This window comes from Saimiri boliviensis, chromosome 13 (genome assembly GCF_048565385.1).
Source record: "Saimiri boliviensis isolate mSaiBol1 chromosome 13, mSaiBol1.pri, whole genome shotgun sequence".
NCBI classification, from domain to species: Eukaryota; Metazoa; Chordata; class Mammalia; order Primates; family Cebidae; genus Saimiri; species Saimiri boliviensis.
The window spans coordinates 27,191,998-27,215,479 of NC_133461.1; the positions used below are offsets into that span (position 1 = coordinate 27,191,998).

At 39.3% G+C, this 23,482-nt stretch overlaps 1 non-coding gene across 1 annotated transcript; it reads right to left on the reverse strand.

Annotated features, from left to right (window-relative positions):
- Window positions 1–23,206: 23,206 nt before the first annotated feature.
- On the reverse strand, window positions 23,207–23,313 carry LOC120361713 (U6 spliceosomal RNA). The gene has a single exon (XR_005577851.1). It is a non-coding gene; the product is annotated as a U6 spliceosomal RNA (small nuclear RNA).
- Window positions 23,314–23,482: the final 169 nt, after the last annotated feature.

The window sequence follows — 23,482 nt, forward strand, 5'->3', positions numbered from 1 at the left end:
CATTTGAGATGATGAAAAAGTTCTGGAAATGGATAGTAGAGATGATTTCACAATCTTGTGAATGTACTTAATGCCACCAAATTGGACACTTTAAATGGTGAATTTTATGTCATGTATATTATGCCACAATAAAAAGTTTTATTTTATTAAAGGAAAAAACAAAATGTATGAATGGCACGTGAATGGAGGACAAGTTTTATCTGAAATAGTTTCAAAATAAGAAATACAATGCCTTAGTGGCAAATAACATAACGATACAGAGGGCAAGGAGTGCAGAGAGATTTCATGGAGTGAGATCAGTCTTCATCCTCATTTTACATTTGTTTGAAGTTACTCACTCATTCCTTCATTTATTCCACAAATATTTATTAAGCATCTGCTATGTGCCACACACTGTGCTAAGTACAAGAGACAGGGAATACGGAAGTTAATAAAATAAGCAAAATCCCTGATCTCATGGAACTTATTTTCTAGTGGAAGATAATAGATAAGGAACACATAATCATATAAATGCAAATTTTTGTCACGTGGTAAAAAGTGCTATAAAAAATAATAAAGGAAAACAGGAAATCATGGTGGGTAGAACGCTATTTTATATGCAGTAGTCAAGAAAGACCTTTCAGTTAGGTAGCATTGATCAGAGGTCTAAAGGAAGTGAGGGACTGAGTCACATAGGTATTTGTGTAAAAAGCCTCCAGGAAGAGGAAACACTAAATGCACATATATGCAAAGTCCTGAGGCTGGAGAGTTCAAGGAAAACAGCAAAGAGCCCATGAAGTAGGAGCTGTGTGAGTGATGGGGAAGTAAGAGTTGAGGTCAGAGAGGACGTCAGGACAAGGGAGATCCTGTGGGCTTTGGCTTTCACTGTGAGAAAAACAGGGAACTATTAAAAGTTAGGGGTAGAGAAAGGACATAATCTACTTTGTATTTTAAAAGCTTGTTATGAGGAAAATACATGGTTGGGGTTTCATTCAGGCGGTTCCTTCAAGACCTCCCTTAGGTTCAGTGCTCTGCTAGAAATACTCATAGAACTCAGCAAAGCTGTTAGATTCACTATTGTGGTTTATTCTAGCAAAAGGGTACAGATTAAAATCAGCAACAAGAAAAGGCGTACAGGACATGGTCCAAGAGAAAAATATACAAGCTGCCATTTATCCCTTCCTTGCAGAATCAGATAGGCAGTGTTTAATTCTCCCTGTGACGTTGTGTAACTGAGCAATACTCACAAGGAATCATCCGTCATGGAAGCTCACTCAAGCCTTGATGTCCAGGTTCTTTTGTGGTGGATGGTCATGTTGGCATGGCCAGTCACCCATTCAGTTGATCTTAATTACTCAATATATTATTCAGGGTTCTCCAAAGAAACAATACAATAAGATGTATATACGGAAAGATGGGTTGGGGTTTTTTTAAGGAATAAGCTCGTGCAATTATGGCTTGGCACATCCAAAATCTGATGGAGTAGCCCAACAGGCTGGAGACTCAGAGAAGAGTTAGTGCAAAGGCAATCTGCTCACATAATTCTTTCTTTGTTTTACCATGGACTTCACACACACACACACACACACACACACACACACACACACACACACACATACAATTCCTTCTTCATCAGGGAGGGTCACTCTGTTCTCTTAAGACCTTCAACTAATTGGATAATGCCCACTCACACATTATGGAGGTTAATCTGCTTTACTCAAAGTCTGCCAAGTTATACGTTAGTCTCATCTAAAAAAGATCTTGACAGAAACACCCATAATAATGTTCAACCAAACATCTGAGCACTGAGGGCTCACCAAGTTGACACATATAATTGACCATCATGCTCAGTCTCTATTCTTCCAGAAATAAAACTGATGCCAGTTTTATTACTGGGTTATTACCTAAGTTTTATTACTCAAGGCCCCACCGTTAATCACATTATTAGCATATACTATCTAGAGTGCCCTAAGACTTCAGATAAACAAAGACACTCTTATCAGTCAGAATACTTCAAAGCCTTAGAAGTTATTTCCCAGTAGCCAGGTAAGAGCCAAACTTCTTTGAAATGTATAAGATTTAGACAACTGAAACCTGCTGAGTTAATCATTTACCACATAGGGGTTAGGGTGGAAGCAAGAGCAAGTTAGATTTTTGTCTAGATGTACAGCAAAAATCCAGATGCTAGATAGTAGTAGTTTGGGTGACAGGGGTAATGAAAGTGATGAGAGGTGGGCACAACTTGGAAATATTTTCCTGGTAGAGCCAACAGGGATTGTTGTTGGACTGGGTATGAGATGTGAGAGAAAGAGAAGAGTTGGAGATAATGTCAAGATTTTTGACCCTAGCAGCTAGAAACATGGGGACGAATGAGGAGGAACAGGTTTGGGCAGCAGAGAAGAAATGGTGAGCTTGGTTTGGACATTATGTCAGCCTAATCACAGTTCCCGGTGGAAACTGACAGTCAGCAGTCGTATCTACAAGTGAGGAGAGATTGAAACTGGAGATAAACATACTGGGAGTCACCAGCCCATGGGTTAAGTGAAGGGAATGAATGAAAATATGTCCAAGGACTAAGGCCTTTGGCCATGCCCACATTGAGAAAGAATGAGTAAAGGGAATATCAAAGGAACACTTGGAAAAGTAGCAGAAAAAGCAAGACTGAGTGCTTATCTGCAAGCCAAGCGAAGAGCTTTTCAAGAAGCAAATGGTAGATTGTGCCGAATGTCAAAGAGAATATCTTTGAACTGATCATTGAATTTGACAATTTAGATGTCATGGGTGACCTTGGCAAGAGCAGCTTTCAGGATGAGTAGAGATAAAAATCTGTTTGGAGTTGGTTAAAGAGGAAACAGGAGCAGAAGTAGAGATAGTTACTCCTGGTAGCTATTGTCCTTGTCATATTCTCCTCCCTGCCATGCCTTGGCATCTACTCATTGCCTTGTGGCCCCTCCCTAGGATTTTGTACATTCCAGCTTTTAACTAATGCTGTTACCTGCTGGCCTTGGCTGTGGATTTGTTCTAGGGAAGCCACACTTCCCTTTACTGCTCTGCCCTAATCCCCACTGCCACTATGACACCATGTAGACTATTTCATACATTTGAACAGACTTCATGGAAGTATGGAAGTTAACCAAGGAATAATGAAACTGGATGTCAAATATAACTATTCCCAGAGTTCAAGAGGAAAAGGACTAAAAATTACACTCTTCAAAGTGGGAGGTCCGCTCATGGGCACACACCAGCTTCTAATCTTTCTGCCATCTCTAGAGTTTTTTCCTCCTCTCTCCTCTCCCAGTGAGCCATCACGAGTTTGGTCTTACCCTAAGATTCTTGACCTATCACCACTATAGCCATTCCTGGGACACAATGATTCCTCCATGATATGATTTGCAGAGTCTTTAGCTGAGAATATACCATTGAGGACAATGTGAGTCATGTTGCTTCAGATTTAAAGCTTCATATCTGGGCCATTCCAGGCCTTAAAGCAATGGCCTTCAAAGGTTGGCATGCCTAAAAGTTACTCTGGGACTTGGTGTGTAAGTCAGAAAGTATCTGAGACAGGTCTCAATCAATTTAGAAGGCTTTTTTTTTTCACCAAGGTTAAAGGACACACTGGAAGAAAAAACACAGAATCACAGAAACAGTCTGTGGTCTACCTTTCTCAAAAGATGACTTTGAGGGCTTCAATATTTAAAGGGATACAGCAGGCTGGAGGAGAAACAGGGAAGGTATGGCAAGCCACATGTTGCAAGAGAAAAGGAGCAGGTAGAGGAACAGTAGAGGTAGAGGAACGGTCAGTTATACATTCGTCTCATGCTCAGTAAGTCAGCATGTTACATAAGATAAGGTGAACATAGGGTAGCTACCTATGGAGATACTTAACCTTTTATCTGTAGCTATCTGCTTAGAGACAAAAGGAAAGGCAGTTTCTTGCATGACTCAGTTTTCAGCTTCATTTTTTTCCTTTTAGCAGAGTGAATTGGAGCCCTGAGTTTTTATTTTCCTTTCACAGGTATAAATGCACATTCCTGAACTCTACCCCCAGAAATGCTCATCCAGTGGACTTTAGTTGAGGCCCAGGAGCCTGTACTTTTCAAATGATACATTAAGAAAAGCATTTCTTAAGCAGGTGGTTCTCTGACTTCCCCAGTTAAGGGTCTCCAATCCTCAGAAGTTCATTGTGTCTTCTGTGGTGCCAAGATCCTTCAATTCTAGGCCATACCTGTGTAACTTACAAAGAAAAGTGGTTTATTTGAAGTCACAGTTCTGTAGGCTCTACAAGAATAATGGTGCCAGCATTTGCTTCTGGTGATGGCCTCAGGAAGCTTACAGTCATAGTGGAAGGCAAAGGGGAGCAGGCGCATCACATGCCAATGGCTGGATCAAGAGATTCAGGGAGGTGAATTCCCAGACTTTGAAACAACCAGATCCCACATAGACTAACTGAGCAAGAACTAGCTTATCACCAAGGGGATGGTGCTAAGTCATTTATGAGAGATCCATCCCCATGATCCAATACCTCCTACTAGACCCCTCATCCAACATTGGGAGTCACATTTCAACATGGGATTTCGAAGGGACAAACGTCCAAACCATATCAACACCCCCATTCAAGCTGGTCAGACCTGCAAGAACTCATGCAACAGATGGGCGATGGGGAATGAGGGAGCTTCAAAGACTCATCTTACCTCCCTACCAGAGATGATGCAGTCACTAGCACAGAATAGAAATATAACTTGAATCTAGCTGCTGATTAAAGTTGGGTCTGGTTTCTTGGCTGAGGTCAAATACATTCATTTCCCTGTTCCTGGGGCTCACTCAATTTTATAGGTCAGTCCTTGATAAGTCCTATTGATAGAAAATTAAGTGAAATAAAATAACTGGCCCTTTGGACCCAAAGTTCCATTAGACCATATGGAAGACTCAAGCTTGCATATTTGTCCTTTGGGACACTTGGCCTCTGACTGCTATTGGGTTCACAGTCCAATGACATCATTTTGGCCCCTCTGTGGAGCATTTCCTGCTAAATGTCCTTCCTTATAACACCTATTGCCTCACCCTCTTCTTCCCAGGAAATAGTTTCCATTTGTCCTCTTCTATGGCTCACAGTGACATCAGTGACCCTTGACAGCCAGATCCAAAGTGGCTTCATTGAGAGATGGGGGAAGCTCACCCAGGCTCAGACACATGGACACACTCCGCTCCCTCCAGAGAAGTTTCAAGCTCCCTTGAAACATCAAGCTTAAAGAAATACCCTCTGAGGCAAGATTTCTAACTTTGTAATATTTTAGCAGCAGAATGCTTTTCCCCTCTCAAGTTTTATAAAAAACCCACTGTATACTTGTGCAAAAACCAGATAAAAGTAATCTTTTATGATTCAAATTGAGCTTGGAGCTTAGAACCCAGCCATCTCCACCTTTGCTACCCTCTCAGCAGTGCTCCAAATGAGGTGGCTTGAAAAGTCGCTGTTGAATGAGATTACCATGACTTGCAGAACCTTCACAGCTTTGAGCCTTGGGTCTTGCCAGCCTTGAGTCATCTCTTACACAGAAACCAACTGGATCTTGTTCTTCTACCTGAATGAGAAATCTTGCACATCTGTGAAGTCTTGAACCTTCCATCTGACTGCAAATTCATAAGATTGAACAACACAACCCCTGATGAAGACTCAGTGCTTCCCAAAGCTCCTGGGACTCGCCTCCCATATCAGGGACCTCTTTCCTCCTGGGATCAGCACCACCTGCCTTTTACAGCTTCCCCTGGGAACACATCATCTGCCTTGTCAGAAATATGTTCACAGACTAAACCCTTCTTGACACATCCATTCTTCGCTTCCCCATCTCTCTTCTCAGATCTATATTTTTCTTTTTCTTATCTTTGTCCCTCAAAGTGTTACCCAAGCAGCCATTTTATAAGTTAGTAAAAAGAATTGATGTGAAGGTTTTTCTGTAAACAGTGCTAAAATAGGACACTGAAAAAAAGCAGCATTAAGAAAAAAAGGCCGCGAATTTCCACTAAACATACAGTATTGTTATAAATGCCAACACTTCCCTTTTGCAACACACATCACGTAGAAAAAGTGTAGTAAGAGGGGTCAGGAATTTTTTCTTAGAGTTTGTCTTTTACATACACCTAAATAAATGAGAGCATATATATAGTTTCAGGGTTTTTTGTTGGGGGGGTTGAGACGGAGTCTTGCTCTGTTGTTCAGGCTGTAGTGCCATGGCATAATCTGGGCTCATGGCATCCCCCGCCGCCCAGGTTCAAGCAATTCCACTGCCTCAGCCTCCTGATACAGACGCTCGCCACCATGATTGGCTAATTTTTTTTGTACTTTTTAGTAGAGATGGGTTTCACCATGTTGGCCAGGATAGTCTCCATCTCCGGACCTCATAATCCACCCACCTCAGCCTCCCAAAGTGCTGGGATTACAGGCGTGAGCCACCTCACCCGGCCTATACTTTCAATTTTAAGTGAAGACCCAAACCTTTCTTTAAACGGTAGATAGATAGGTGTAAGATTACAAAGTAATGATAAATTAACTCTGCATTTCATTTTTTTCAGTACTTGCTGCATGCAGAAATGCTAAAGGATACATTTAAAGTAGAAAAATGTCCTATATGTCTGAAATTTATTCCTGGCTTCTATTTCCAATTACTTATTTAATAATACTAAGCAAGTCTGAATGAGAAAGAACATCTATTCATTCAAACCAATTAAATGTGGAAGAAAAAAATCTGATTGTGTTCCATATAGGTATGTGTTATGTAATGCATTTTTTGTGATCAAAAAAATGCCCACAAAATTTAGCAGTATGTCACTGATGTAAATTGAGAACTTGAATTTGCTCATGGAATGCATCATCAGCCAATGTAAAAGACCTGGGATGCTAAACCTACCAGGCTTACATATTAATTAAGTTAGGTTGTGATGACCCATTAAAATGATGCTCCCAGAGGCAGCTGACCCACACTTTTGAAACTTTCCTGGCACATTAGATGCAGTGATTATTCCCATGTCTAAATACTTACTATCAAATATGAAATGTATAATAGTGGGCCCTTTAGACAGCATAGGAGGGTCAGGGTTGCACCTGGGTCTCAGAGAACAATGCCATCAGAAATGTAGATGCTGCCAGGGGTCCCGGATGACTCATCCCTCCACATGGGTTTCATTCTCCTTACCACATACCACCTTCTTCCACACAGCAGGAGACACGACCACCTCATCTCCAGCTCTAGAGAGGCTGTGGGACCTGATGTCTCAGTTTCTAGTTCTAAAATCTCGGGGTACTAAGAGCTGGGTTGCTTCCATTCCCAAACTGCATCAGGGGAAAGGGCCTGTGTAAAGACCACTTCATGTGCTCCCCTGAAACACAAGATTGGAAGGAGCATTTCCCATCAGAAGGCAGAGTTGTTCTAGGCATACAAAACCTCCAATGTCAAAACAATTTCTGAATATTTATGTTCTGTTTGGTAAGGCAATATACAAAAATACTTAAAAAGCAATTAATCACAGGAACTATCCCTAGACAATACATAATCTCTTATCAAAAGGTTATCATGGGAACATTGAAAACATGCCAAATGAAAGAAGCTAGTCACAAAAGAGCACACATGATATGATTTCATGTATAGAAAATATCCTTAATAGGCCAGGCATGGTGGCTCATGCCTACAATCCCAGCACTTTGGGAGGCCAAGGTGGGCAGATTGCTTGAGATCAATAGTTGCAGACCAGCCTGGCCAACATGGCGAAACCACATCTCTACTAAAAAATACAAAAAAAAAAAAAAATTAGCCAAGTATGGTGGCACATGCCTATAATCTCAGCTACTCAAGAGGCTGAGGCACAAGAATTGCCTGAACTCAGGAGGCAGAGGTTGCAGTAAGCCAAGATCAAGTCACTGCACTCCAGCCTAAGTGACAGAGCAAGACTCTGTCTAACCAAAAAGAAAGAAAATGTCCAGAATAGACAAATCTACAGACAGAAAATTGATTCACAGTTGTATTGGCCTAGGGTGGGGTGGGGAGATAGCATTAGGAGGAAATGGGAAGTCATTGCTAAAAGGTCTGAGGTTTCTTTGGGGATGATAAAAGTGTTCTAATATTGTTTATGGTGATGGTTGCACCTCTCTGTGAATATACTAAAAGCCATTGAGTTATACACTTTAAATGTGTAAATTATATGATATATGAATTATGTCTCACTAAGGCTGTTTTAAAAAATGAAAAAATATATCATGACACAAGAACAGAAAACCAAACACTGCATGTTCTCGCTCATAAGTGGGAGTTGAACAATGAGAACACATGGACACAGGGAAGGGAAAATCACACGACGGAGCCTGTCAGGGGGTTGGGGGGTAGAGGAAGGACAGCAGGGGGTGGGGGGAATGGGGAGGAATAACATTAGAAGAAATACCTAATGTAGGTGATGGGGGGATGGATGCAGCAAACCACCATGGTACGAGTATACCATACCTATGTAACAAACCTGCACGTTCTGCACATGTACCCCAGAACTTAAAGTACAACAAAAAAAGAAGAAATGTCAACCTTAAATTAATGGAATCTTTGTTTTAAAACAGTGAAACTGCAAAGTGGTAAGATGTTAATAATGGTAACAAATAAAATAATTTAAAAATTAAAATGTTTGTTTAAAAAAAATCAAAGACCTCTGTTGTAGGAAAGGTGACCAAAATATAAATTTTAAAATAAGCAAAAATTAGGGTGATAGGTCTGGGGATGGAAACTGAATCTTGAAATAAATTTTAAATCTGCTGTCTCATTTTTACTTTGCTTCTCAATGAACATTAACAAACAGAATACGTGTTTTAGCCTTCAATTTCCTACCCTCATGCTGTTAACTCTCTGGCACACACTCTGATTATATTTTAATAATGAATGCACTTCTCGAGAGAAATATTTGGAGAAAAAAGGAGAAGAGAACAAAAGTAAAGAAATCATACACTCAACAAGAGCTTAAAATACAAAACATTAGTAACTCACAAAAACACCTAACACCTAACTCCTCTTGTGAAAAACACTGGAGACCCCTAGGTATTCTTTAAGGAACACTAAGTAGAAGGACCCAGAGGTCATTCACGGCACCCCCAGCTGAGAATGAGACTCCTTCAGTTTGTAAGCAGAGTTTCAGCCATTTTCTTTCCCATGAGCCTACCCTCAGCCCAATGACAAAGGCAGAGCAGACACTGTTTTCTCCACTATACAGATGAATTAATAGAGGTTCAGAGCAATAGAGTAATTTAATCAAGTTCCCATCTTTGGAGAGAATAAGGGTCTAGAACCCAGCGCTCCTGAAACCAAATATAGCTATCTTTCTGAGGTGGTCTGCTGTCTCTGAATACAAACAGGTAGGGTTGATATTTTAAAATATTTAATAGAAGACAGAACACAGGCACCAAATCTTTTTGTCTTCAACTTCTATTTTAAGTTCTATGGTACATATGCAGTATGTATAGGTTTGTTATACAGATAAACACGTGTCATGGTGGCTTACTCCACAGATCAACCCATCACCAAGGTATTAAGCCCAGCATGCATTAGCTATTCTTCCTGAATATTGGAATAGCCAATAGCATTGGCTATTCCCTTTCCTCACCACCTGCTGCACCTCCGAGAGACCCCATCGTGTGTCATTCCCTGCCATGTATCCACGTGTTCTCATTGTTTAGCTCCCACTTCTAAGTGGTACTATGTGGCAGGCACCAAATCTTGAGATTGGACACTGATGGCAGAGAATGAGCAGAATCCAGAAGGCCTCTGCTGTGCCAGGCATCAACTCTGCAGTTGCTGAATTTAGTCTTCAATTTCCTAGATTGTGTGAGAGAGTTGGGGTGATGGTTATTGTATGTTATAATTTTAACAACCAGGATAGCCAGAGTTCTGGTTTGCTCCCACTGAATATTAGCTTGATTCCCGTGGAATATAGATTGAAAACACCTGACATTAACAGGAAATATTATGTCCTCTGAGGCTGTATACAGTTAGACAATAAGAATCTAGCTTTTCATGGGCCTGAATCATACAAGAAAGTCAGAAATGTTTGTGTCCCCTATTACTACTAATCAGTGAATATATTTTATAGAGAAAAGAAGAGGCCTTAAAAAAGGGGGCTCCTCATCTAGGTGACACCATCAAATCAGCCAAGACAAAGTTATTGGAGATTCCTAACAAAATTGATCTTCCTTGTGGAACAAAAGATTGAAAATTATCACTTAGTTCTTACTATATAGCACAGTGGAGAAGAGCTCAGCCTCTGGAATCAGTCTGAATTTCAGCCACGGCCTAATCTCTTACTAGCCATGGCTCAGTTTCTCCATCTGTGAATAGGGAATCACAGCATCCAACTCATAGGATTTTTTTTTTTTTGGAGAATTAAATAAGCAAGGATATGTCAAATGCCTGAGACTCAGCAAGGGCTCACTAAATGCTAACCATTATTGTTAGCTGTGAGGAACAACCCACCAGGATTAGAGGACTCCAGAAGAGAAAGGGCTAGAATGGGAATTATAATAAGAACCCATATGGTCTGAAGACAAAAATTCTAATTGCCACTCTGCCTACGATAAAGCTATTTTCATCTTCAATACTAATCTTTTCTTCTATATGTCATGCCACCAAGGAGGCATTGGTGAATGTCTAGTAAACCAGATGATTATACGTTTTCTCTAACTCATAAAATGAGGTGATTTTCAAATGTTTATCCCTAGGTTTGTTGATGTAATGAGTACATTCTACTTGTTACTAAATGGAAAAAAGCACCTGAAGAAGAGCTTAGAGGCATAGCATTCTAACATTAAACACTAGGGGGAAATCTTATTTGATGGGTGAGGTAGGAGGTATTATCTCTTATAAATATGGGATGCTTCTTTAGGAGGCAAAATTGTTTCAAATTAAAAAAACAGCTTTTTTATGACTGTTGAAGATGATATGCCCAAATGGATACAGCTTTAAAACTTGGAATGGATTGCACATTTCAAACTAAACTCTAAAATAAAATAGACATTCTAATTCCAAACAAGAGTATCCCTGGCATTTCCTGTAAAAGGAAAAGACTCTTGGTGTGAGTTGGGCCATGGCAAAGGACACAGCCTGGCAGGCCCCGGCGCATGTTGCCAGATGAAATACACATGCCCGAGCGGCTGACTGGCTCCAGGTTTCTGAGGCTCCTCAGGATGTAGGTGGTCTTCATACCAGACTGGCTGAAGGTTAAGGCAGAAGTCAATTGATATGGTTCACCTCAGCGTCCCCACTCAAATCTCATCTCAAGTTGTAATTCCCAGTGTTGGGGGAGGGACCTGGTGGGAGGTGATTGGATCATGGAGGCGGATTTCCCCCTTGATATTCTCCTGATAGTGAGTGAGTTCTCATGAGATCTGATAGTTTAGAAGTGCATAGTACCTCCTCCCTTGCTCACTTTCTCTCCCCTGCCACCCTATGAAGAAGGTCCTTGCTTCCCCTTCAACTTCTGCCATGATTGTAAGTTTCCTGAGGCCTACCAGTCATGCTTCCTGTTAAGCCTGTGGAACTGTCTGTCAATTAAACCTTTTCTTCATAAATTACCCAGTCTCAGGTAGTTCTTTATAGCAATGTGAGAATGAACTAATACATCAATTGATTACCCAACAGCTCCTTGAGGAGACCAGATGGCCTGTTGTATGGTGGAGTATCAGAACAAGGGCCAGGTCAATAAGCGCATTCAGCATCAGCATGGGTTACATGGAAATCTCATTTTTTACTACCATCACAGATACCAGCCCAACCAGTACTTTAAAAGCAATGAGATAATCTTCCAGTTGGCGGTTGTGGGCAGTAATTGAATGTAATTCATCTCTCAGAAAATGGAGACAGGATTTTTACCAACTTAATTGCTTAAAACATGAATGAAAGCTCTGTGTCTCTTTTTTAAAAAGTGAGAATACAAAGAAAGCTACTAATTTAACTGCATTCTCCATGTAAATATTTATTTTAATAATTAAGCAGATTTCTCAATAAGGTGACCCCAGGTGTCCTCTTTCCTAGACTTAGAGCATGTTTGGATAACAAAGCCATCCCTGGCACCTGCAAGCCCACGTTTTAGTTTCAACTGAAAGAGAAAACTGAATAGGCATTGGACAAAAGTTGGTGGAACTCCTAACTGAGACCTTGCTACACAGACATGTAACTGTGTGCTCCTTCCTACCAGTTTGTCAATGCTTTGAAATAAAGCTTACTTTTCCACACAATCCTCCTTCTCCTAATCCTTCTTTTTTCTTTCCAATAAAGGAATCTGATGGAATCAAGGAAGTAATGATGTAATAAAAGACCTAATTGAAGCTGAAAGCCAATTCCATCCCTGACCTGTTTGCAGAGACTTATTTTGATCACTGAAGTACTGATGTTGCACTACAGTGTTATATTCTGCCCTGGTTACCAGGAAGAATACTTCCCCAACCTCAGGATCATCAAGGTCTCTCCTCCCTGATTTTGGCAAATATGGAGAAGCTACCCATAAGGAATGAAAGTTGAACCTAATAAGCATTAGGGCAGTGTGTCTAAAGTGCTCTCAAGGAAATCTGGAGGCACCATTAGAGCCTTTCTCCAGACATACCGCATGTACCATTTAGGGTAAACCAATCTAGTTGCTATAATAAACAAACCCCAAAATAAGTAATGGTGCCAGCACAATAAAAGCTTATTTCTCTCTCAAAGTCCAAATGGAAGTTGTTGATTGGACACAGCCTCCTTCATCTTTTCCTTCTGACTATATTCAATACGTGACTTTCAAGTTTTCTTAGTGTGTCTACATCAAGCCAAAGAAAAAAAGAAATAGCACAGAGTTCCCATTAGAAGTTTTTATGGGCTAAGTCACTTCTGCTCCACATCTTCTTGGCAAAAACTCAGTTATATAGCCAGATATTACTGCATGAGAGACAAGGAAAGACAGTGTAACTATGGGCTTTAGAAGAAGAGAAACGAGTTTGTTGAGTAACTAGGCAGTTTCTGTGTGTGGATTACATCGCTGTCCCTTCTTCATCACCCTCCTTGTCTACATGGTCTTCCAAAAAAACCTTGCAGGGCCTCTCACTATGTAATGCCTTCCTCCTCTTTCCTTTGGGTATGACCATAAGACACTTTTTGGACACCAGAATGAGACAGGAGTGACAGGTTGCCAGTTTTGAACAAGGCCTTGAGAGACCCTGTATGTGTGCACCTGTTCTCTTTATCCCTCATCACCATGAGAAGAGCATACCTGGGCTAGGCTGCTTGTCCTGAGGCAGGATCAGAGACACGGAGCAGAGCCAAGTCTCTCTAGTCTAGCCCAGCTCAGATCAAACCACCCTTAATATCAGACTCATAAGAATTATTATTTTAAGTCACCGAGTTTTGGAACAGTTTGTTAGGCAGCAGATTTTGGCAATATCTGTTACATTCTGCTACATCACCACTCAATTATTTTTTAAACTCTGAAGCAGAAATTACAACAGTTTCACTACTGATATCACAATTAAAAGTCAATCCTTCTTCCCTTCAAGTCTTATTTTAAAAGCACATATAATAGTCCAAAATTTACCTAAAATTATATTAATTTTAGATTACCTAACAAACCTTTGGTGAATACTAAATTGGAACACAAGTGTCTGTTTTTAAATGCATCGGTTCCTGCATTAACAGTTTATTATTTGGTTGGGGGAATTAATGCATCATTGCTGATTATGAAACAGAATAACATGGTTATACTTGGCATCATTTTCATATACTTCATAAAGAAAAATGTTATGATGATATAATAAAGATATGAGCATTATTTGTTCTGAAAGCTCCAAAAATGTACTTTGAGTTCCCATGGATCAAGCTGAGGGGTAATTATATTTATTCACTCAACAGACTGTGTTTCAATGCAGTTGCTGTGCCTCTTACTGAAATGGCTCTGTTGTCTGGGGTATATGTCCTGGCTCTTCTTCTCGGTCGAGCAATAATTTAGGACACAAACACACATGAGGAGTGCGTTCAGGAGAAGAAAGCGTAATAGGAAAAGAAAAGAGAGAGAAAATGCTTCCTCAAGTTGAGAAAGCAGGTGGCCCAAAAGAGGGTCTGTCTTCTGTGGCAGAACGCAATTGGTTTTGTACAGAGGCTTAAGGAGGTGGTGCTGGATTTACATAGGGACAAGGGGACCGACTTGACCAGGCCAAGTTTACATAGCCCACAAAAAAGCTGGCCCTCCCACTCTAGTCTTTGATTATGCAAATGAGGCCTCCACCTGGCAGTGGCTATGATACCTGTACACTGTGGTTTTATCTGGAGGCTGCATGACACCTGACACACGTGGTGACAAGGAAAAGAGGGCATGAGATGCCATATTGAATATACCTGGCTCCCAGGTACAGCTGCTTGCATTTACATATAAAAGGTTCTAGTTTGCATATCTAAGCCTGACTTTTCAGGCTGCTTCTGTTAGAGAAGAAATGGTTTTGGGTTGCTTTTTATTAAAGGAAAATTCCACCAAGAACTTTCACCCTTTCTAGCTGCCTAAAAATAATTTCTTAATAACTCCTGTATTATAACTTCAAAGTCTCTAGCAATATGGGAAGAGAGACACTGGTTGGTTAATGACCAGCCAATGATGTGAGTAATCCTAGTTGCAATCAGGAGTAACAGGTAGGGTAGAGAGAAGAAGGAAAGAATAAAGAGAGACAGGAAGTGAGGGAAAAAGAAGGAAAGGATGGAAATGACACAATATGCATTGCTAAGAGATAAAAGGAATGGGCAGATCCTAGAGAAATGCATATGAGAAAAGCAGCCACCTCAAAACATGCCTAATCCAGGCACCACCTTGAATGACTGTCACAGGACTCCAGGCAAAGGCCATCATATATGCAAGAATCTAGAGCAAAGAGAACATGCCCCTGTTATTGGTCTTCAATGCTTTTTCATCCCTTCGTCAGTTCTTCATGTCATAATCTACTATTCCTCCATACCCAAGATTGAATGAAGTACCCCTTTTTTTGAGCTCCCTGGATGCACCTCATCCTATTATCTAGCACGTCACCTAAAAATTGCTATCTACACATCTATATTCCCTACTAGTATGTAAGTCATATAGAGAGCAGAGACTATGTCTATTTTGTTTATCCATCATCTCCCTGGCACTAACACAATACCTGACATGCAGTAGGCATTCAGTTAGCATTGTCAGAGTCATAAGCATCATTTACCTACAAGCCTCTGTGCTTGAGGAATCATGAATATCTACACAATGGATACATGCATTTGCAAACATTTCATTCACTCTGTCTTTCAGGAGGATTTTTTTTTACTTTATCTTCCTGAAAGTCCTTTGGAGATTCTGAGCTCAAATATTGAAAGAGAGCTACATAAATAAAAATTTCAAATATACAATAAATTCTTGTCATCCTTGAATCTTTTCAAATGCCTTTGAGAATATTTCCACTGATGTACTGATTAAAATTGCCATTTTATTTTCATACGTTACTTATCTTTGTTTGTTTGTTTTTGAGATGGAATCTTGCTCTATCGCCAGGCTGGAGTGCAGTGGCATGATCTTGGCTCACTGCAACCTCTGCCTTCCAGGTTCAAGTGATTCTCTTGCCTTAGCCTCCCGAGTAGCTGGGACTATAGGCACATACCACCATGCCCGGCTAACTTTTGTATCTTTAGTAGAGACAGAGTTTCACCATGTTGGCCAGGATGGTCTCAATCTCTTGATCTCATAATCCGCCTGCCTTGGCCTCCCAAAGTGCTGGGATTACACCTGGCCCAGCCTTATAAACATGCTTTATCTAATGACATTTTGGTCAACCAGGGACCATGGCCCTATAAAATTATAATGGAGCTAAAAAATTCCTACCACCTAGTGACATTGTACCCATTGTAAAGTCATAGCACAATACATTACTAACATGTTTGTGGTGATGCTGGTGTAAATACACCTACTGCAGTGCCGGCCATTTAAAAGTGGAGCACATACATTTATATGCAGTACATAATGCTTGATAATGTTAATAAACAACGATGTCACTGGTTTGTGTATTTATTATACTATACTTTTTGTTGTTAATTTAGAATGTACTACTTCTAATTTTTTTTAATTACCTATAAAACAGCCTCAGGCATATTCTTCAGGAGTTATTCAGAAGAAGACATTGTTATCACAGGAGATTAGGGCTCCATGCGTGCTATTGTCCCAAAACACCTTCTAATGGACAAGATATGAAAGTGAAAGACAATGGTATTTTTTAAAGTTTAAAATTAAAAAGAAAGAAAGAAAGAAAAGATCTGGGCATAGTGGCTCACACCTGTAATCAAAGCACTTTGGGAGGCCTAAGCCGGTGAATCACTTGAGGTCAGGAGTTGGAGACCAGCCTGGCCAACATGGTGAAACCCTGTCTCTACTAATAATACAAAAATGAGCCAAGTGTGGTGGCGTATGCCTGTAATCCTAGCTACTCAGAAGCCTGAGGCAGGAGAATCACTTGAACCCAGGAGATAGAGGTTGCAGTGAGCCAAGAGCATCACCGTTGCACTCCAGCCTGGATGACACTGTGAGACTCCATCGTAAAAAAAAAAAAAAAAAAAAAAAAAAAAAAAAAGTAGAAAAAGAGAAAACAGTTACTTAGAAAAAAGCTTATAGAATATCAAGAAAGAAAATAATTTTTACAGCCGTACAATGTGTCTGTGGGTGTTTTCTCTTTCATTCATTTATTTTATTTATTCATTTATTTATTTATTTGAGACAGGTTCTCACTCCATTGTCCAAGCTTGAGTGCAGTGGCACAATCACGGCTCACTGAGGCCTCAACCTCCCAGGCTGGACTGATCCTCCCACCTCAGCCTCCCTAGTAGCTGGGGCTACAGGTACAAGCCACCACACCTGACTAATTTTTGTATTTTTTATAGAGAAGGGGTCTTGCCGTGTTGCCCAGGCTGGTCTCTAATTCCTTGGCCTCCCAAAGGTATTTGTGTTTTAAGCTAAATGTTATTCTAAAAGAGTCAAAAGTTAAAATGTAAAAGTTTATAAAGTAAAAAAGTCACAGTAGGCTAAGGTAATTTGCTATTGAAGAAAGAAAAATATTTGTGTAAGTCTAATGTAGCATAAGGCTACAATGTTTATAAAGTCTGCAGTAAAATATTTTTGAGTCTAATATGGCATAAGGCTACAGTGTTTATAAAGTGAGTAATGTCCTAGGCCTCAGCATTCACTCACTTGTCCCTCACTAACTTGCCTAGAGCAACTTTCAGTTCTTCAGGCTCCTTTCATGATAAGTACCCCATACAGGCATACCATGTTTTTAACCTTTTATATATTTGCATTGTACCTTTTCTACAAACACTCACCATAGTGTTACAATCGCCGATGATGTTCAATACAGTGACATGCTGTACAGGTTTGTAGCCTGGTTGCAATAGGCTATACCTTATAGGCAGGATGCATAGCAAGGCATGTCATCTAAGTTTGTGTAAGTACACAATATGATGCTTGCACAACAGTGAAATCACCTAGCAATGCATTTCTCCTAACATATCCCCATCATCAAGCAATGCATAACTATTAATTACAACATCATTTTATTGCACATTTCTCATGTCATTTTTGTTTAGAAGAAGTATTTTCTCCAAGTTTTTAAGATATTTTTAATCCTTTAAAAAGTGAATAGCTAACTTAGATCCTTTTAGATTTGTGACTTTTTGCAAGCATCAGTTCATAGTAAACAATGTTTATGGTACAAATTTAATATTACTTTTTTCTGCAAAGTCTACAATCACTGTATTTGAGAATCTTCTGCTGTTCTAACTCTTCTAATGCATCTTACTTCGTATCTAAATTAAATCTAATTGTTTTCACATTTCCCAACCATGTTATCTGAGAGTGATTGCAGGATCAAATTTTATATGAATTTCTTCAAAATATGCCAATTTATGCTGGTGAAGAGATTATCAGACATAGTCTCTGAATTATTCCCCCCAAAATGTAATTGCAATTGACACAGTTGTGGCCATCTCTCCTAGTAATGAATTCTAACTATTTATAGTACCTGGCACAAAGATTGGTTCTGGATATTTCAACCCAAAGTCTTGTTTTCCAGGATTTTTTTGCAACCACATCAGCACCATTGCCTTACGCTGCCCTCCTCAGTCTTAATTTAATGCCTATTAACCACAGAATATTTTTTTGATTATTCAATTAAGTATAAAAAAAAGTGTGCTCTTTACAACAGGTGTAGGATCAATGAAATATTCACTTCAGGCCGGGCGCAGTGGCTCACGCCTGTAATCTCAGCACTTTGGGAGGCCAAGGAGGACAGATCACCAGGTCAGGTGTTCAAGACCAGCATGATCAATATGGTGAAACCTCGTCTCTACTAAAAATACAAAAAATTAGCTGGGCGTAGAGACACATGCCTGCCCCAGCTACTCAAGAGGCTGAGACAGGAGAATTGCTTGAACCCAGGAGGCAGAGGTTGCAGTGAGCCAAGATTGTGCCACTGCACTCCAGCCTGGGTGACAGAGTGAGACTCCATCTCAAAAAAAAGAAAGAAAGAAAGAAAGACTTATTTTAACCTTCTTGTTCTTGTCTTCTGGTTCAACTGTATGTACAATAAATGTTAGTTGTTTAACATTTCATTCCTGCCACAATCTGACAGAACTAAGTAATATATACCTTTTAAATTTTTATGTGTGGCATTTTGTCTAATTTAATTACCTGTTAAATTAATCATTACATATTGAATTCTCCCACCTAGAAAGTGATCATTTATTTTACAATTTCTTATCCACCTTACATGATCAGCCACTCTAGCATTAAATTTTGAAATTATTTCTAGCGAACTTAGAAAAATTTGTTTTTTTCAGTAAATATTGTGCCATAGAAATCTTTGTCATGCTTTGTGTTGAAAATCATGCCAGTGTTCTCTATCAGCACTTGTCTGCATGGAATACTATTGATTATTCACTATTTCTTCAGCTTTTTTGTTCCATGATAGTAATTGCCTTTGAGGCTTTTTGTGTAAAAGTGACATTTTACGATTGTAATTAAATCTTCATTCAGGGAAGAATATGAAGTTGCAAGTTTGCCAGGATTTCGTCTGATATGTTCAAATTATGAATGTGATTAGAAAAATGTTCTGACTCACTCTCTTCTCTTTTCTGACCAGTAACTAAATCCTCATTGCATAAGCCATTTGCAATACCCTGTTTGCATATCTTATGTGGGTCATATTGAATAGAAATCTGCTTGTTTTCCATTTTTAAAAAACTTAAGCACACTACTTCTTTAAAATTTTTCTCTTTTTTCAGCTTTTTTTCTGAGCTACATTAATATATTGTAGATTTTAATTTGTATCCAACCCCAATTTTTATTCACTCTCAATGACCTAGGAACTTCTGCCTCTCAAAGCCTCCTGTACTATGAAACAGTGTTCATCTCTGATACATAGCCCCTAAACTTTGTGGTTACCCTTTTTCCCCTAGTGTATGTCCTTTAAAGTTTTTTTACATTTTATTGTGCTGACTATATGTAACTTAAAATTTACCATTTTAACCATTTCAGCATTAAGTACATTTACACGTTGTACAAGCATCACCACTATCTATTTCTAGAACTTTTTCATCATCCCAAAATGCAACTCTGTACCTGTTAAACAAAAATAGCTGGGCTGGGAGTGGTGGCTCACACCTGTAATCCCAGCACTTTGGGAAGCTGAGGTGGGTGGATCACTTGAGGTCAGGAATTTGAGACTAGCCTGGCCAACATGGTGAAACCCTGTCTCTACTAAAAATACAAAATTAGCCGGGTGTGGTGGTGGGCAGCTGAATCCCAGCTACTTGGAAGTCTGAGGCAGGAGAAACACTTGAGCATGGGAGGCGGAGGTTGCAATGAGCCGAGATAGTACCACTGCACTCCAGCCTGGGCAACAGAGAAGCACTCCATCTCATTAAAAGAAAAAAAAAAACTCCCTACTTTCCCGGCCCTTCGAAACCACTGGTCTACTTTCCATCTCTATGAATTTGATTACTCTAAGGATCTTGTATAAGTGGAAAAATACAATATTTGCTTTTTTGCGATTGGCTTGTTTCACTTAGCATAATTTCCTCAAGGTTCATCCATGTTGTAGCATGTGTCAGAATTTTTAAGGCTGAATGATACTCCATTGTATGTATTATGTGAGTCCATTCACATTGTGATAAAGGAACACCTGATGCTGGGTAGTCTATAAAGAAAAGAGGTTTATTTGGCTCACAGTTCTGCAGGCTGTACAAGCATGGCACCCACATCTGCTGGGCTTCTGCAGAGCCAGGAAGCTTTTAGTCATGGTGAAAGGGAAGGACAGCTGCTGTGTCCATGGCAAGAGAGGGAACAAGAGGGCAAGGAGAAGATGTCCAGGCTCTTTTAAACAATCAGATCTTTCATGAACTCATTACCACAGGGGAGACAACAAGCTATTGGTGAGGGATCTGCCCCCATGACCCAAACACCTCCCATCAGGCCGGCCTATAACATTGGGAATCACATTTCAACATGAGATATGGAGGGGACAAATATCCAAACCATATTATGTATATACCAAATTTTGTTTGTCCATTCATCTGTTAATGGACATTTGGGTTGTTTCCACATTTTAGTTACTGTGAATAATGCTGCTACGGACATTGGTGTGCAAGGCTCTATTTGAGTCCCTGATTTAGTTTTTTTGGGTTTATACATAGGAATAGAATTTCTAGGTCATACGGTAATTCCATATTTAACTTCTTTAGAAACTTGTGGCTTCCATTTGCACCTAAATTTTCTTCTACTCCTTTCATATTGGGTTGTTTTAAAAGATAAAAGTTCTTCACAATATTTTTCTGGGTATAGTATGTGGGACAGAGCTAACTACATTTTTATGTGAATGGATATTCAATTGTTTCAGACCCATTTATTGTATAGTGTTTTTCTCCCACTGCCTTGAAACTCTGGTTTTGTCATACTCTAAATTGTCACATAAACAAAGGTCTCTTTCTGAATTTCTACTTTTTCTATTGTGCCAATATCCACAGCTGTATAAGTGCTCACATTGTGCTTTTTTAAAACTATTCTCATTCTTTCTCAAACTTTTCTTTCCTCTAGATGAACTTTAGACTCAAGTTTGTGAAATTCAGTTAAAATTTTCTGGGAATTTTAATTAGAATTATATTGGTTGACACTTGAATAGGGAAGAAGCAACACATTTGCAATATCAAACTCTTGCATACAAAAACTTGGTATTTCCCTCCGTTTATTCAGATCAGCCTTTCCTTTCTTCACTAAAGACCTTCCACATTCTTTTTACATGTTTTAAAGTTTTCTTGCTACTGTGAATGCAAAATAAGAATTTCTGTCTTTAAAATCATCAGGAAAACAATCTGTTTGGTAATAGCAATATTACACTTTAATCATTCCTGTATTTTTAGACATTTAAGCTTTTTCAACTTTTGCTATTATAATTTAGAAAAAATGCTGCTATATATAAATCTTTGACTACATTACAGATTTTTTCTTGGAATCTTTAGAATAGATTCTGAGTATTTCTGGATCAGAGAGTAAGGACAATTTTAAGGTTCTTAAGGCACATTCTTGATACGTTGCTTTCCATTGCACTAAAAATCGAATTTAGACTCTTCCCATTATCTACACAGCCCTCCCTACACAGCTCTTGCCTCTCTCTCCAACATAATCTTTTGCCATATTCTCCCCAGTTCACTGTGGTCCAGTCCTATTGGCCTTCCCTCTGTTTCTATAACACACCAAGCTTATTGCTAAAATTTCGGTGGCTTAACACCATAAAAGCTTATCTCTCACTCCTCTATCTTGCAGCTACAGCATCTGGAACATGTGGACTCTAGGACTGCTGCAGGCAGTAGAGAGGGCTGGACGAAGCACCCTAGTTCTTAGTTGCCTTGGCCCAGATGCCAAGATGTCACATCTGCTCATAGTCCATTGACCAAAACCAGTCACATGACCCAGCCTCACTGCAAAGAAGGGCTGAAAATATTAAGAGGACATGGAACATTTGGTGAGCACTGTCTACCTCTGCTACAATGCCCCTCCACCTGCCATTTGCCTTTGCCTTTCTATTATTTCCCTGGAAGTCAAACAGTCTTTTGTATGATTATTAGCTATTAATAGCATGTGTAACTATTAATATCTATTTTTAGCATGTTTTCATGAATCAATTGCACATGTCCTTTCCACAACTATCTATAGGAATTCTTATTTGTTCATTAGAGCTATTTACATATGAAAGCTATTTTAGGATTTCTTAATGATTTCATTTATCATCTGTTCCAATTTTCTCCTGTGTTTGATTTGTATTTTAATGTTCCATATTTTTATGACATGGAGAAGTTTTTATTTTAAAATAATCTGCTTTCTATTCATTAGATTTGATTAGTAATAATCAGATTTTTTGATGTTGCTCTTGCTTTTAAACCTGCTTTCTTATCAAAATACTACACATTCACCTATATCTTCTTATTTTTTATGGTTAGACTTTTTACATTTTACTTTTCAACAAAAAATATAAAATTATTAGTTACTAGCCAATGGAAAAAATGAGGAACTCTCCAAGAACTTAAAAATGAGATCACATAATGAACCAGCACATGGCTACACATCATTACCTTAGACAAATTGGCTACCAAGCTGAAGCTTTATTTAGCATGGAGGGTGTGGGGATTATGCTGAATAAAGGAGTACCAGAGAGAGGCAGTCCAAGGAGAAAGTATCATAATCAGAACCTACATGGCAGATACATCCCTTTGGTAGAAACAGACACATCTGGCTATCATCAGCCACTAGAACATCCAACTCTCTTTCTAGTTCTGATTCTAGTTCTCAGTGTTCAAGTATGAGTTGTCTTCCCATGCTGCTTGCTTACAGAAAGAAAAGACATTGACTAAAGAATACAAATATCCAGTCTACCTGACAGCTATACTTGTGTTACAAAGGAGTGAACTGGCATTCTAACATACACAGCACTCTGTGTGTCTGCTGAGAGTCAGTTCCCAAGAACCTGGCTATTTATTTTGCTTATGCTTGGAGTCAAATTTCAGAGCCTAAGAAGCCATGTCAACACCTTAAACACAGTCATGACACCCAAGCACTGCTCCTTATTTGGAATTGCCTAGAAATCCAGCATCTTCCCCAGGTGGCACCTCTTTACAGCTCAATGCAAGATTGCTTCAAAGACCAATGTGTTTGCTGAATTGTTCCTGTTATCTTTGCACAGGGACCAAACTAACCTTTTCTGAATTATTGCAGTTTTAGTATTTGTGCTACCAAAGTGAGCACGTGGATGCTATTTAAAGTCTAAATCAGGGATCTGCAAATGGATCAAATCTGGTCTGCTGTTTATGTTTGTAAATAAAAATAAAGTTTTATTTAAACATAGACACACTCATTCATTTACATTGTGTATGGCTGGTTGCCTCTCCAACAACAGAGTTGGAGTAGTTGTAAT